Source organism: Cervus elaphus, chromosome 20 (assembly GCF_910594005.1).
Source record: "Cervus elaphus chromosome 20, mCerEla1.1, whole genome shotgun sequence".
NCBI lineage: Eukaryota > Metazoa > Chordata > Mammalia > Artiodactyla > Cervidae > Cervus > Cervus elaphus.
The window spans coordinates 84092795-84108910 of record NC_057834.1 but is presented as its reverse complement, the minus strand read 5'-3'; the positions used below and the strand labels follow the sequence as shown (position 1 = coordinate 84108910).

The 16116-nt window shown below is 37.0% G+C and overlaps 1 long non-coding RNA gene across 1 annotated transcript in view; it reads left to right on the top strand.

Moving 5' to 3' along the window:
* The window catches only part of LOC122677436, a 91792-nt gene that overhangs the window by 57992 nt on the left and 17684 nt on the right, over positions 1–16116 (top strand). The gene's annotated exons all lie outside the window — the stretch shown is intronic.

Sequence of the window (16116 nt, the reverse complement as noted above, 5' to 3'; positions counted from 1 at the left end):
TGCTGTAAATAACTTTCAAAGAGTGTAGGATTGCAACAGTCAATTTTAAGTTGGAAGAAAAGTAGAGTTATTATTTTTTAGATCCAAGAATTGCCTAATGGATTCCATACCTAATGTAGAACTGTATGCCTGACTTACTTTCCCTGGCTCCATCTGAATGGGGAAAATGAGAAATCTAGCAGAAGGTGACTTGGCATTTGGAGCAGCACAATTTTATACTCATTTTCCCTGGAGACCCAGTGAGACAAGGATAAGTGAAAACTGCTGGAAAGGGGACACAAGTTTCTACCATTCTTAGGTTAGCAAAATCTTCAGGCTGTAATTCATCACTAGACTAGGTTTAACCTAAAGGGAACCCTCTCCTCTGCTTTGTTGGTTAACTGTCTGGCAGAGACTGAAGTAGTAATGTACAGGTACACTTATGATGGAGATAAATGGGCAGGCTTCCTTATGGGTCGCAGTTTCTATATTATAAAAATTGTCATAAACATTTTCCTCAGTGGCAGTTTAAAAAATTTTAAAAAATATCATGTATAAAAAAAACAACTTAGAACAATGTTTGGCACATAGTAGTTGTGCTACAACTGTTAATTTTCTTTTGTTCACTCACTTATTTGTTTAGAATTTCTTCCACTCTTTAGAGGCTTTCTTCCCTTATACCCTATTGTGACATCTAATTGAAAGCGTGATGACTTCTCATTTTTCTTGCCTACCTAGTCAATAACCTATCGCTTTTTGTAAGACATTTTATAATTCCTTCCTCTACTTTCTTGGTCCTCTGACACATGTTCTCATTGGTTCCCTTCTGTGCTCGATATTTTCCGTCAGCTCCTCTAGATTCATTTGTCCCCACACTCTCTACTCTGCTCTGCTTTAATGGATTATATCAGTGGTCTCCATTCTTTCTTGCTTCTGGGTGAATTTGACCAATAGATCATGAAAAAAAACAGTGAGTATGAGGGATTTATTTCCTCAGCTCCCTTCTTATGGGGTCACCAGGACCGGTTGCAGCAAGTTAGGTAGACCTTTCCACATAGCTCTTGTCTCATTCGGATTAATACCTGCTCTCTTCTTTCCATCAGACCTGAGGGTAGCTCCTCACTGTTAGTAGGTCAAGATCTCTATAAATATCTCCCTTTTAAACTCTTCTTTAATTACCCCATTTGAGCGTGCTCTTTGTATCCAACTGGGATGCAGGGAAGGATATACTACCTCTGCACTGGGATTCTACCACTCTTGATCTTATTTCTCTATATTCATATGCACACCTACCTTACATCTAGAATGTTTGATATTTATAAGAAAATCAAAGCACATTTAAATAATACATATGTCAATATAGATCACTCTGGTTTCCAGGTTTCACTGGTCTAATTATTAGATGCCTGAGTGGGTGAGTTTCTAATCTGTAAATACATTTTTCATGGCTTAATGTGAACTGAGAACCTGGATAACAATATAATACATATTTTAGAATTTAATACATAATGGTTTCCTTTCAAGAGCTCTTGTTTGGAAAGTAGTAGCTGGTTGTCAATGGGCTTCACAAATAAGAAGCTCTGACATATGGACCTTCAGGATAGAATTATAAGGAGGTTTCATGTTCTAAGTGTATTTGTTTCATTATACATTTATATGACTAACCAAAACATTAGATAAAATGATAGGTTATTTTAGCAAATTCTAAATTGAATTAGCAACTGTTTTTTATTTTTTATCACTTAAAACCTAAAAGATCTGAAATCAACACCTGAGTAGAAATGTATTCAAGAGCATAAAATACACAGAGAAAGAAGGTTTATTAGAAATTAAATGTCCTCTTTAATTAGAGTTGGTTTTCACATCTGAGGAAAATCAAATGGCCTTTAGCAAATACTTTACAAGCATGGTTTTATATAAGCAAAGGCAGGTGACATAATGATCAGTTATGAGACTGACACACTGTTTCCTTTTATCTTAGCCTGCTCTGCTAAAATTCAAAGTGCTGTATTATACTATAGCGTGTCTTTTAGGAACTCTATTAGATGTGTATTTTATTTGCTAATTAATGTTGGTAGTTCCTCAACTTGTAGCCAATAGGGCTCTAGGCATTGCATCAGAAAGATATTTGATGTGAACTGACATGTACTATTAAGAAACAAAAACTAAATTTATTGTATTTTCTATGTTATAGAAGATTTTTGAAAAGACTTTCTTTGATTCATATGTATTCCCTGGGAAAGATAAATTTTAAGACAGAATTTGACATTCTGGTGTACAAAGAACTGTATATCCTTGCTTGTAAAATATCAAATAACTTCAATAAAGCAATCTTAGGTAAAATTAGCAAAAGTTGTCCAAATGCTATCTTTTTTCCAAGTGTAGCATTGCATTTGTAATGTATATGTTTCAGTCAGCTATATGCTAATGTAAAATAACATAAAATATATCCTATTATCAAATATATATATATATATATGTATATCCTATTTATTGATTTATTCAGCAAGTATTTATTGAGAATCTCTGATATTCTGGGCAACAGAAATACAGAAGTAAGCTCAACACAGTCTCTGCCCTTAGAAACATTACATATCATTAACCATTTGCTGTAGATATAAGCGCACTTACCCATTAAGAATATAACCATTCAGGACAACCTAAAGACAGAATTGGGATTCCCAGGTGGCATTAGTGGTAAAGAACCCACTTGCCAATGCAGGAGACATAAAAGACATAAAAGATACCTGGGTTGTGAAGATCCCCTGGAGGAGGGGATGGCACCCTACTCTAGTACTCTTGCCTGGAAAATCCCATGAATAGAGGAGCCTGGTAAACTGAAGTCCACAGGGTCGCATAGCCAGACATAAATGAAGTGACTTAGCATGCATGCACAAAGACAGAAAAAGAAAAAAAGTTTAAATATACTGTTATTCAAGCCTTCTTGAAAACAGTGAATTGCTGCTTAGCTACTCTCAAGCAAATTTAAATACCAGGTCTCAGAGTACCTTTTTCTTACTCTTATTTTAAATCAATATGGCTCTTGTCTGTCAATCAAAGTTAAACTTCTTCTTTCCATGGATCCTTAGTTTATACTTTTTTTTTCCATTTATTTTTATTAGTTGGAGGCTAATTACTTTACAATATTGTAGTGGTTTTTGTCATACATTGACATGAATCAGCCATAGATTTACATGTATTCCCCATCCTGATCCCCCCTCCCACTTCCCTCTCCATGATTCCTCTGGGTCTTCCCAGTGCACCAGGCCCGAGCACTTGTCTCATGCATCCAGCCTGGGCTGGTGATCTGTTTCACCCTAGATAATATACATGTTTCGATGCTGTTCTCTCAAAACATCCCACCCTCACCTTCTCCCACAGAGTCCAAAAATCTGTTCTGTACATCTGTGTCTCTTTTTCTGTTTTTCATGTAGGGTTATCATTACCATCTTTCTAAATTCCATATATATGCGTTAGTATACTGTATTGGTCTTTATCTTTCTGGATTACTTCACTCTGTATAATGGGCTCCAGTTTCATCCATCTCATTAGAACGGATTCAAATGAATTCTTTTTAACAGCTGAGTAATATTCCATGGTGTATATGTACCACAGCTTCCCTATCCATTCGTCTGCTGATGGGCATCTAGGTTGCTTCCATGTCCTGGCTATTATAAACAGTGCTGCGATGAACATTGGGGTGCACGTGTCTCTTTCAGATCTGGTTTCCTCGGTGTGTATGCCCAGAAGTGGGATTGCTGGGTCATATGGCAGTTCTATTTCCAGTTTTTTAAGAAATCTCCACACTGTTCTCCATAGCGGCTGTACTAGTTTGCATTCCCACCAACAGTGTAAGAGGGTTCCCTTTTCTCCACACCCTCTCCAGCATTTATTGCTTGTAGACTTTTGGATAGCAGTCATCCTGACTGGCGTGTAATGGTACCTCATTGTGGTTTTGATTTGCATTTTTAAAAATAGATTTCAGTTGCATTGTTAATGTTATTACCACCTATTAGTACTACATAGTTTGACCTTATTTAAATGTCAATAAATAGTATCTTTGAGGTATTTAGTTTCTCACACATATCTATGTTTTTCCTAGAAATGATGGCCTTTTTATGTCATCATGAAAAATGGTTTTATTTTCTAAACAGTATTACCTGATTGCTAGATTTATATATTCTATATAATTTACAGATAAAAAAACCATGATGAAGTGACTGAGTAACCCATTGTCCACTCTTATGTGTTCAGGAAATGTTCAAATAAGACTTGGGCAAGGTATGCATAATGACAAGTTTGCAGAGGGCAATTCAGGAACCTTACTGACTTCCCAAGACAGTGTCAAAGATCTCATTAACTTTACAACCGTTATAAAAAGAAATAAAAAACAATAATGGAAATATAACAGTTATAATGTGATTAATATAAAATGAATTATTAATGGCACAATGAAATGAAACTATGGTAGAAAACTGTAATATAACTAGAAACAGTGTAACCTATAACTATATATTTAAAAAGGCATTAAAAATCACAACTGCTCCCAGTCTGGTTACCCAAGTTGAATATCATGAAATGGCTAATGGTTCACATGATACTTCCAAAGTTTAGAGAGCAGCAGGGATAGAAAAATTCATTTGTCATTTGAGCCCTTATGAATGACTAAGAGAATTACGTTCTTCTCCACATTCACCAGGTAACCGCAGGAAGGGTGGGAGGCAAATGCTAGAGGCCCACGACATCTAACACAAGAATTGAAAGCTGTGCAGCTGTTGGTGAAGGAAGGAAATGTCGTTTAGTGTGGGTGGAGAAATAGAATCTTCTGAAAGGGAAAGTAAGATTCCGGCAGGAAGGAATTGCAGATCACATAATATTGAAATCACTGATCCTGAAAATAGTACAGAAGTAGTCTTGAGTATTCAGAGTCTATGTTTTGGAATAATCAACCCAGCGGTTGTTCATCCCATTTCACATGGGTATGTTTGCGAAACGACAGTGCTGCTAGTGGAATCTGGTTATGAAACATGACTGCAAAACCATTCAGAGGGAAGGAAGAATAGACCTCCTCTAAAATAATTTTATATCATTATCCTGAAAGACTATTTGGAAAAACTTTAAATGCAAAAAAAAAAAAAAAAGTTACAGGAAATTGCTGAAACCTTTAGTAGAATTTTCATAAAGACTCTAAAAGATTATGTTGTAAAAGACAATCAGAGATTGAAAGTATTGTTATGAAGAAGAAACAAAGAATAAGAATCTACGGGCCATTTTCTATATGATGAAAGGTGAATGGATACCCTGAAGACTACTGTGACTGGAGTGGTTCAGTATATTTATGACCTGAGGACAGAGAAGAGGAGGGGGAGGGGAGGGATACACTGCTAGATCTGCCAGTAATAATAAATTATTCAGATTAAGGATTGGTAAACACCCAGAACCCAATTTCAGATATAAAAAGTATTTTTGAAGTCCTTAAAACGTGTAAGGAGTTTAAAAATCTTTGAAGGTTCATAGACTAAACTACTTTAGAAATTACATAAAAGTAATTTTATTGCTTACTTTATTCAGTAGTTATTATATTCAATCTCAAATAAGCCAGGCATTTTAGTCACTGGCCAAGAAATTTCTATAAAGTTTGTGAGGGGCAGAAATCTTTCAGATGCCTTTTATTAGGTGCTTCAAATGTAATATAGAAAACATTAGTGAGGAGAAATTATAAAAAATTATAACACTATGACCCTTTCAATTTTAGAATGAGTTATCTGTGTATTAAGTGCTGATGATGTAGGTTAGAAGTCCATAGGGAGCGCTTAAACATATGAGGGGGGCACAAAATGAATATCCTTATTTTTCATTTTCTCTGGCCATGCTCAGGCATAATACAGATCAATTAACTTTCTAATCCATTAATAAGTATGGGTTCTCACCTGAATGTGCTTAAATGAAAGTCTAAAAATATCCCAATTCAAGACTGCAGTGGTTTCTTATTTTGCCTCTTTGCTTCAACTCAAAATTTATTGCTGAAATCAAACCATACTGTAACTAACTGTAACCTACTAGTGTACTTTATCCAAGGACTATAACCTTTGTACGCCTTCTTGAAAAAAGTTGTTTTTTGTGTGTGTGATTATATTCCTTGTGACATAGGTGAATTTATCCAGAAAATTTATAATAAAAAAGCTGTACAAGGTATTGGACATCTAAAAGAGACATGAGGTAACATGCAGTGTGAAATGTGCTGGAATGTAGAAAAATAACTTTGTGCATGTGAGCCCTGCAACACCCACCACATGCCAGAGTTAACCTCTGGGAATAACGAATTGTATTCATTAGAAAAACAAAGTGGGTGATAATGGACTAAAATCATGGAATCTTCCAATTAGACAGTTTTACTATGAGCAAATGATGAAAGAATTTTCTAAAGTGAAACTACTTAGACATTTCTACCAGCTATTACAGAAGAGAAACTTGTAGAAATCATCTAGCACTTTTTGAAAAGATAAATAAATTTTAGAGGAGAAGGAAAAATGAAGAAGAAAACTAGGAGAAAAAAAGCTGGGGACTAGTACTTTTTAAGATTTAGGTTTAGGAGCTAAGACTTGTCACTTTTTATTGGTTAATAAGATTGAGGAAATAGATGGCAAGTATAGATGATGGTAAAAAGACTGGATACAACCCAAACACCCTTTAAAGTGTATATCTTTTTTATGGAATTCCTTTTTTCTTTCTTGACACTCTCACAGAGGATTTAGTTCACTGTTCCAAGTTTAACTTGCACTTACAACCTGATGACATTTAAATAAATGTCTTCAACCCCAATATCTCTCAGAAGCTCCAGATCTGAATTTTCAGGTGTTTCTTGGACATAGGTACCCAAATGTTTGAGCATCTCAAACTCAACCTATTTGTTGCTCTCCAATTCCATTTCAAAACTTCCTGCATTCATTCTCTTAGTCGATGCACCGCTATATACAAAATTACCCAAGCTAGAAGTATTAGAGTCAAGTCTAACTACTTTCTCTGTGTAGCTCCCTAAATCCCATCCAGAGAGCATTTTCATCAATAATATTTTCATAAAAATTTTACCAAGTCCACTCTTTTTTTAGACAGCATTGCTCTAGAGACATGTATTGGTTATTTTCTTCTTTTGTTCCTTTTTCTTTCTTTCTTCTTCTCTTTCTGTTTTTCTTTGGTTTTGCCTTACAACTGGCAGGGATCCTAGCTCCCAGACCAGGGATGGAACTGGCCCTTGGCAACAGCAAAAGCACAGAGCCCCAAACACTGGACCATCAGGGAACTCTTGACCATTTATTTTCTGGATGATTTCATAGTTTCCACTTAACTATATTTCATCTCTCTCCTCCTCCAGTCTGTTTCATATAACTCCTGGTTATATTTCTTACATGGATATATATATGTCTCCACCTATTCTTTGCAAAGACTATTCATAATCCCCAAATTCCTAACAAAGGGGACTGAATTCTTTATCTTGTACTATACATTCCAGGAACATTGGATTTAATGATTATTCCATGAGAAAGCCTGGGTTTTATGCCTCATTTTCTTGCTTTAGAATCCCCTTTCCTTAGAATTAACTTCTTCCAACTTCTTCTTATGTAACTTGTAAAATGTCTGGTTATCTTTAAACTTCTAAATCAAACACCACCTCTTCTGTCAGAATTTTCCTGACTCTCCCTTGCAGGGTTATTTCATTTTGTATTAATTAAATTTATTTAATCCCTCTGTTAAAACATGAACCAAATGGTATTAGAGGTTGTTTTTGTTTATTTGATTCTATATATTTACTTCTCTGCTCCATTATTTTTCTCTGACATTGTTTTAATCCTACAGTTTCTTTTGTAAGATAATAAAATCCTTGAAGTCAAGGACCTTCGTATATGTGCTAGGTAGAAGGTTAAACGTGTAGCAGTACCTCAGTAAAGGTATGATGAATAAACCAGTTAAGAGAGAGACTTGCAAATAAGAACTTGAGAGATTTGAACAGTGACTGTGAGTAAAATTAAAATGATTTTTGACTGATAGTAAAGTTCAGCTAAGATGACAACCTTCATAATGGGCCTAATTGGCAGATGAAGTGCTGGAATTAACACTGGCAGAACAACAAGGGAGAAAAGAGAACTTAAGCTAATGGAAACACTGGTACAGTTGAAGTGATTATCCAAGGAGTCCAGAGTAGTTAGATAAATGAATCAAGATGGACCAATTGATCAAAGTGAGCCTAAGACCACAAGGGAAAAAGGAACCCTTGTACACTGTTGGTGGGAATGCGGGTTATAAAGCTGTTAAAGACAACAGAATGGAAATTCCTCAAAAGTTTAAAAATAGAACTACTGCAAGATCCATTGATCCCTCTTCTGGGTTTACAACTAAAGGGAATGAAATCAGTATCTCAAAGAGATATCTGTACTCCCATGCTTATCGCAGCTGTATTCACAGTAGTCAAGATACAGAAACAACCTAGATGTCCACTGATTGATAAATGGATAAAGAAATTATGATATTTCTAACCCACTCCAGTACTCTTGCCTGGAAAATCCCATGGACGGAGGAGCCTGGGAGGCTGCAGTCCATGGGGTCACAATGAGTCCGACATGACTGAGCGACTTCATGTCACATGTTGTTGCAAATGGTAAGATCTCTTCTATTCTATATGTATATGTGTGTTTTCTTAGTCACTCAGTCGTGTCTGATTCTTTGTGAGCCTATGGACTGTAGCCCACCAGTCTCTTCTGTCCATGAGATTTCCCAGGCAAGAATACTATGGTGGGTTGCTATTCCCTACTCCAGGGGATCTTCCCGACCCAGGGATTGAACCCAAGTCTCTTGCATCTCCTGTATTGACAAGTAGAGTCTTTACCACTGTGCCACTTGGGAAGCCCATTCTATATGTATAATGGAATATTATTTGGCTTAAAAAAAGAAGATCTTGCCATTTGCAACAACATGGATGATCCTGGAAGGCATCATGCTAAGTGAAATGAGCCAGAGAAAGGAAAATGCTACATTGCTACATGATCTCACTTAGAATCTAAAAAAGTTGAATTCACAGAAGCTGAGAGCAACAGGGTTGTTACCAGTGGCAGGGAATTAGGGAAAATGGGAGATTCTGGTCATAGGGTACAAAATTGCAGTTATGTGGGATACATTCTAGAGATCTAATGTATAGAATGATGATAGTAGTTAATAATATTGCATCGTATACTGAAAATTTGCTAAAAGAGCAGATTTCAGGTGGTTTTTTACCACAGACTAACAAAAATGGTAACTATGTAAGGACATGAATATATTAATCAGCTTGACTATAGTAATAATTTCATTATTATATGTATATAACAGCATCATGTTGTATACTTTACATATAAACAGTTTTAAAGATAAAGTGTGTTCACAGGGGGAAAATGAGAAAGGTAATGAGGTAACCACAAGGCAGTGAGCCCATATTTTGTGCTGGACACAGATGCAAATGGAAATCAGGAGACTTGATCTATGTTTTCGTACCTACCCTAACTATTTGGATAACCATTAGTACTTCATTTAATAACTTGAGTGCTTATTTTCCTCACCTATACAATGAAACTTGGATGATCTGAGACTTATAACTAAGTCAATTTTAAACTTACTGGGCCAGAAGAGAATGTAATAAAACCACATCTGGATATTCTGTAACATCAGTGAATAGAGAGCTTGCTCAGGATAAGTAAGAGCTGGAGACTCAGAGCTGGGAGTCATGGTGGAGATCACCATGCATTCACTAGAACACTTTTCCATTTACTCCTTGGTACAGTTTGACTCCACCCTTCAGCCTTCCTTTCAGTTAAGTGTAATGATATCACTGAATTTTGATTAGTGCAATATAGGCTCAAAGTGATGGCTGCAACTTCCAAGCTGAGTCCAAAACAGAACTAAGAGAAAACACAACATTCCCGCTTAATACTTTATGCTCTTTTTCCCCCCCTCATCTATTATCCAGAACACAGAGTATCTAGTGAAGGATCCTGAGCTCTCAAGGGAGGAAAAAGCCAATTGTAGAAGAGCTGCCTAAAGAGGTACTGATCAGGAACATGTTGGTGGGATCATTGAATGAACCAAAATTTTACATGTTTGCCTTCTATGAATAATGCAGAAATCATCCATATAGAAAGGATAGTTGAAGATAGTGATTTTAATCATTGAAAGGCTCAGAAGAAAGATTGAAGAATAAAGGACTAAGGACAGAGTCCTGAGAAACACAACTGAAGAATGTAAAAGAAAAACCAACCAAAGAGTGAAGAGTAGGAAGAAAAATTTAAGATACCTCATCCCTGAAATCAAAGTAGAAAAGAATCTTCAGGAAGAAATAGGTCAAGATCAGTAAGAAAATTGCATTTAGAGTTACTGAGAAGAGGTTGTTACTAAATTAATGGAACATAATCAATAAAAGTTTATTTAAAATGAGAGTAATCTGAACCTTTTTTGAAGAAGCATAAGAGCCTATAATATGGAGATACTAAGGAGAAGCTCATGGAATTCAAATTATTATAGAAAGTAGGAAGGAATTATTTTTATAGTACAAGCAAATGGAGTAAATTTAGAGAGGAGGCAAAAAATTTTCTTTGAAGGGAAAGATAAGAGAACAGAGAGCAATCCTGACACAAAACATGTTTTTTGTTTCATTTCTGTAAGGAAGCAGTGCTCTGACTGAAACTGGGAATAAAAAACACTTACATTGGTTACTATGTATTGGAGCCATGCTGTAAAAGAATCATGAAATAATCCTAAAATCTTCTTGATGTAACCCCTGGCAGTTTCCAATTATAAATAAAAATGTAGAATCAGGGAAGAAGAAAAATTTACATGCAGCATAATGTATTTTGGGGCCATTTAAAATACATCCATCTCTTCCAATGCTAATTAGGCAACTAATTTGACTTGGGTAGCTATACTGGTGTGAAGAATTTTGAACAAATAGCACAAAAGACATTTTCTCTTTGATAAAGTGAAATGTCCAACAAATGACATTGATGATAAAAACAATTCTTAATCTAATGTCCTCTTATCCAAGCACAGTTAGTGAGCAATAACTGATCATGTTCATGGTTTATTGTTCCACTTTTCTTCCTACAAGACATATTTAATAGGCTGCTAATAAGATCAGGAAAAATAACTTAGCAAAAGAAAGGTAGAATCAGTAACATTTGACCTCTCTGGGCCTTAATTTACCACATGCATATTTATTAATCACCAAGGTTCAGTCAAGTTATTAAAAATTCTAATTCTAGGGATGCAGCACTTTCCAACTGATTCCAATGGAGAAAAGATTACTCAATCAGATTAAAAACAGGTAAGTAAGTGACCATTTTCTGATATTAGAGAAAGGAAGTATAGCATATTTTCTAGACTAATATAAGCTTGAACATTGGTAAAGTCTCTTTCTCTGGTTCTCCAGACAAGGTCTAAATGCTACTTTCGTCACATTTTAAAATGTCTAGCAACAACCTAAATGCTAATCCCAATTCTGAAAATGTTATTATTATGTTTCTTTGGTTAATACTGAATGACATTTAAGAAAATGCTCTAAAGGAAAAAGATACAAGCTCATTGTTTGTAGACAAGGATCAATATGATAAATGCTGCCACATTCATTTTCTAAGCAACCCCTGCAGTAGCTTGAGTGATTATATAGTTTGGGCAAGTTCAGTTCAGTTCAGTCACTCAGTCGAGTCCAACTCTTTGTGACCCCATGAACTGCAGCACACCAGGCCTCCCTGTCCACCACCAACTCCCAAACCCATGTCCACTGAGTCGGTGATGCCATCCAACCATCTCATCCTCTGTCGTCCCCTTCTCCTTCTGCCCTCAATCTTTCCCAGGATCAGGGTCTTTTCAAATGAGTCAGCTCTTTGCATCAGGTGGCCAAAGTATTGGAGTTTCAGCTTCAACATCAGTCCTTCCAATAAATATTCAGGACTGATCTAATTTAGGATGGACTGGTTGGATCTCCTTGCAGTCCAAGGGACTCTCAAGAGTCTTCTCCAACACCATAGTTCAAAAGCATCAATTCTTTGGCACTCAGCTTTCTATATAGTCCAACTCTCACATCCATACATGACTACTGGAAAAACCATAGCCTTGACTAGACAGACCTTTGTTGACAAAGAAATGTCTCTGCTCTTTAATATGCTGTCTAGGTTGGTCATAACTTTTCTTCCAAGGAGTAAGCATCTTTTAATTTCATGGCTGCAATAACCATCTGCAGTGATTTTGGAGCCCCCCAAAATAAAGTCAGACACTGTTTCCACACTTTCCTCATCTATTTGCCATGAAGTGACGGGACCAGATGCCATGATCTTAGTTTTCTGAATGTTGAGCTTTAGGCCAACTTTTTCACTCTCCTCTTTCACCTTTATCAAGAGGCTCTTTAGTTCTTCTTCACTTTCTGCCATAAGGGTGGTGTCATCTGCATATCTGAGATTATTGATATTTCTCCAGGAAAACTTGATTCCAGTTTGTGCTTCACCCAGTCCAGCATTTCTCATGATGTACACTGCATGTAAGTTAAACAAGCAGGGTGACAATATACAGCCTTGAAGTACTCCTTTTCCTATTTGGAACCAGTCCGTTGTTCCATGTCCAGTTCTAACTGTTGCTTCCTGACCTGCATACAGGTATCTCAAGAGGCAGTTCAGGTGGTCTGGTATTCCCATCTCCTTCAGAATTTTCCACAGTTTATTGTGATCCACACAGTCAAAGGCTTTGGCATAGTCCATAAAGCAGAAATAGATGTTTTTCTGGAACTCTCTTGCTTTTTCGATGATCAAGTGGATGTTGGCAATTTGATCTCTGATTCCTCTGTCTTTTATAAAACCAGTTTGAACATCTGGAAGTTCATGGCTCATGTATTGCTGAAGTCTGGTTTGGAGAATTTTGAGCATTACTTAACTAGTGTGTGAGATGAGTGCAATAGTGTGGGAGTTTGACCAGTCTTTGGCATTGCGCTTCTTTGGGACTGGAATGAAAACTGACTTTTACAGTCCTGTGGCCATTGCAGAGTTTTCCAAATTTGCTGACATATTGAGTGTAGTACTTTCATAGTGTCATCTTGTAGGATTTGAAATAGCTCAACTGGTATTCCATCACCTCCACTAGCTTTGTTCATTGTGATTCTTCCTAAGGCCCACTTGACTTCACATTCCAGGAAGTCTGGCTCCAGGTGAGTGATCACACCATCGTGATTATCTCGGTCGTGAATATCTTTTTTGTACCGTTCTTCTGTGTCTTCTTGCCACCTCTTCTTAATATCTTCTGCTTCTGTTAGGTCCATTCCATTTATGTCCTTTATCGAGCCCATCTTTGTATGAAATGTTCCCTTGGTATCTCTAATTTTCTTGAAGAGATCTCTATTCTTCTCATTCTATTGTTTTCCTCTATTTCTTTGCATTGATCACCGAGGAAGGCTTTCTTATCTCTCCTTGCTATTTTTTGGCACTCTGCATTCAAATGGGTATATCTTTCCTTTTCTCCTTTGCTTTTTGCTTCTCTTCTTTTCACAGTTATTTATAGGGCCTCCTCAGACAGCCATTTTGCCTTTTTCATTTCTTTTTCTGGGGGACGGTCTTGATCCCTGTCTCCTGTACAATGTCACGAACCTCCATCCATAGTTCATCAGGCACTCTGTCTATTGGATCTAATGCCTTGAATCTATTTGTCATTTCCACTATATAAGCATAAGGGATTTGGCTTAGGTCATATCTGAATGGTCTATTGGTTTTCCCTACTTTCTTCAATTTAAGTCTGAATTTGGCAATAAGCAGTTCATGATCAGAGCCACAGTCAGCTCCTGGTCTTGTTTTTGCTGACTGTATAGAGCTTCTCCATCTTTGGCTGCAAAGAATATAATCACTCTGATTTTAGTGTTGGCCATCTGGTGCTGTCCATGTGTAGAGTCTTCTCTTGTGTTGTTGGAAGAGGGTGTTTGCTATGATCAGTGTGTTCTCTTGGTAAAACTATATTAGCCTTTGCCCTGCTTCATTCTGTACTCCAAGGCCAAATTTGCCCGTTACTCTAGGTGTTTCTTGACTTCCTCCTTTTGCATTCCAGTCCCCTATAATGAAAAGGACATCTTTTTTGTGTTTTAGTTCTAAAAGGTCTGTAGGTCTTCATAGAACTGTTCAACTTCAGCTTATTCAGCGATACTGATCGGGGCATAGATTTGGATTACAGTGATATTGAATGGCTTGCCTTGGAAACGAACAGAGATCATTATGTCATTTTTGAGATTGCATCTAAGTACTGCATTTCAGACTCTTTTGTTGACTATGATAGCTACTCCATTTCTTCTAAGGGATTCTTGCCCACAGTAGTAGATATAATGGTCATCTGACTTAAATTCACCCATTCCAGCCCATCTTAGTTCGCTGATTCCTCGAATGTCAATGTTCACTCTTGCCATCTCCTGTTTGACCACTTCCATTTTGCTTTGATTCATGGACCTAACATTCCAGGTTCCTATGCAATATTGCTCTTTACAGCATTGGACCTTGCTTCTATCACCAGTCACATCCACAACTGGGTATCGGTTTTGCTTTGGCTCCATCCCTTCATTCTTTCTGGAGTTATTTCTCCACTAATCTCCCGTAGCATATTGGGCACCTACTGACCTGGGGAGTTCATCTTTCAGTGTCCTGTCTTTTTGCCTGTTCATACTGTTCATGGGGTTTCAAGGCAAGAATACTGAAGTGATTTGCTATTCCCTTTTCCAATAGACCGTATTTTGTCAGAACTCTCCACCATGACCCGTCTGTCTTGTGTTGCCCCACACGGCATGGCTTAGTTTCACTGAGTTAGACAAGGCTGTGGTCCATGTGACCAGGTTGGCTAGTTGTCTGTGATTGTGGTTTCAGTCTGTCTGCCCTCTGATGCCCTCTTCCCAGTGCCTTCAGTCTTACTTGGGTTTCTCTTACCTTGGATGCGGGATATCTCTTCACATCTGCTCCAGCAAAGCGCAGCCGCTGCTCCTGACCTTGGATGTGGGATATCTCCTCTCGGCCGCCACTCCTGATCTTGGATGTGGGGTTGCTCCTCTTGGCCACTCTTGTGCTGTGCAGTCGCCAGCTTGTACAAACTTGAGGACTAATAGTATTGGTATTTATAATACAGCACAGTGTCTACTTAAAAGCTAATAGAATTTTCAGTAATTGTCTGCATGACCCAAGGACTGACTCAGAAACTGACTTATCTTTTGCTGTAAACTAGCTATGCCAAAACCAAGACTTGTATGTGTTGATATATTGATATAGTCTTATGGTCATATTATCTCAGTGCAAACTAAAATTATAATTGTAACAGTTAATATAATTGATGAAATGCATTTAAGAAAGATATTACTTAACCTAAATAAAGGAGCTTTTTGTTACAAAATTCAAAACAATCATCAGTAGTAACCCTATAACTTATTAAATAGAAATCTTACACGATTTGGCTTAGCAATAAAAAGTGTGTCAAGTCAGGGAAAACTGCTAAGGGGGTGACTTCAGTCTTGATCACCTTGTTTTATTCTTTTTGTGGTTTTGAGAAAATGAAATAAACCTTGGTAAAGAGATCAAAATGTTAGAGAGAGGAGATAGCATCATTTTCTTTCCTGATTAGTCTATGAGAGCAATTAAATGCAAGCTGTAGAGCAGAATTTTTCTTTTTTGAGGGGGGGATAGGACATGTTATGTAACCACATTCCTTTTGAATGCTGTTTTACATGTTGAGATGGCTAAGGTCTCTTACTAATTGGAATACCTTTGTGTGGGACTCATGTTGGGATGACATTGAGCTGAGGGGACCATGTGGGGTGTGAAAAGGCAGTAAGATAGTTTTTATACTTTTGTAATTTGTCTTTGCATTTTAAGTTTTGTATAGGTCGACTCCTCCCGCTGTTCTTAAGCATTGGCTTGACCTGCTTCTATTTGTTAATCATGCTTCATATCTGATGTTACCAATCAGGTGAAAGGTGGCTATCGATCTTATTCATGGGTCTATTTTTTGGACTGGTGCCCACATGGGCTGGACATGGAAATTTTTTGTTCAGCTACAAATTACTATTATTAGCTATGGAAAAGAACCACCTCTGTTTCAAAAGGTATTTAG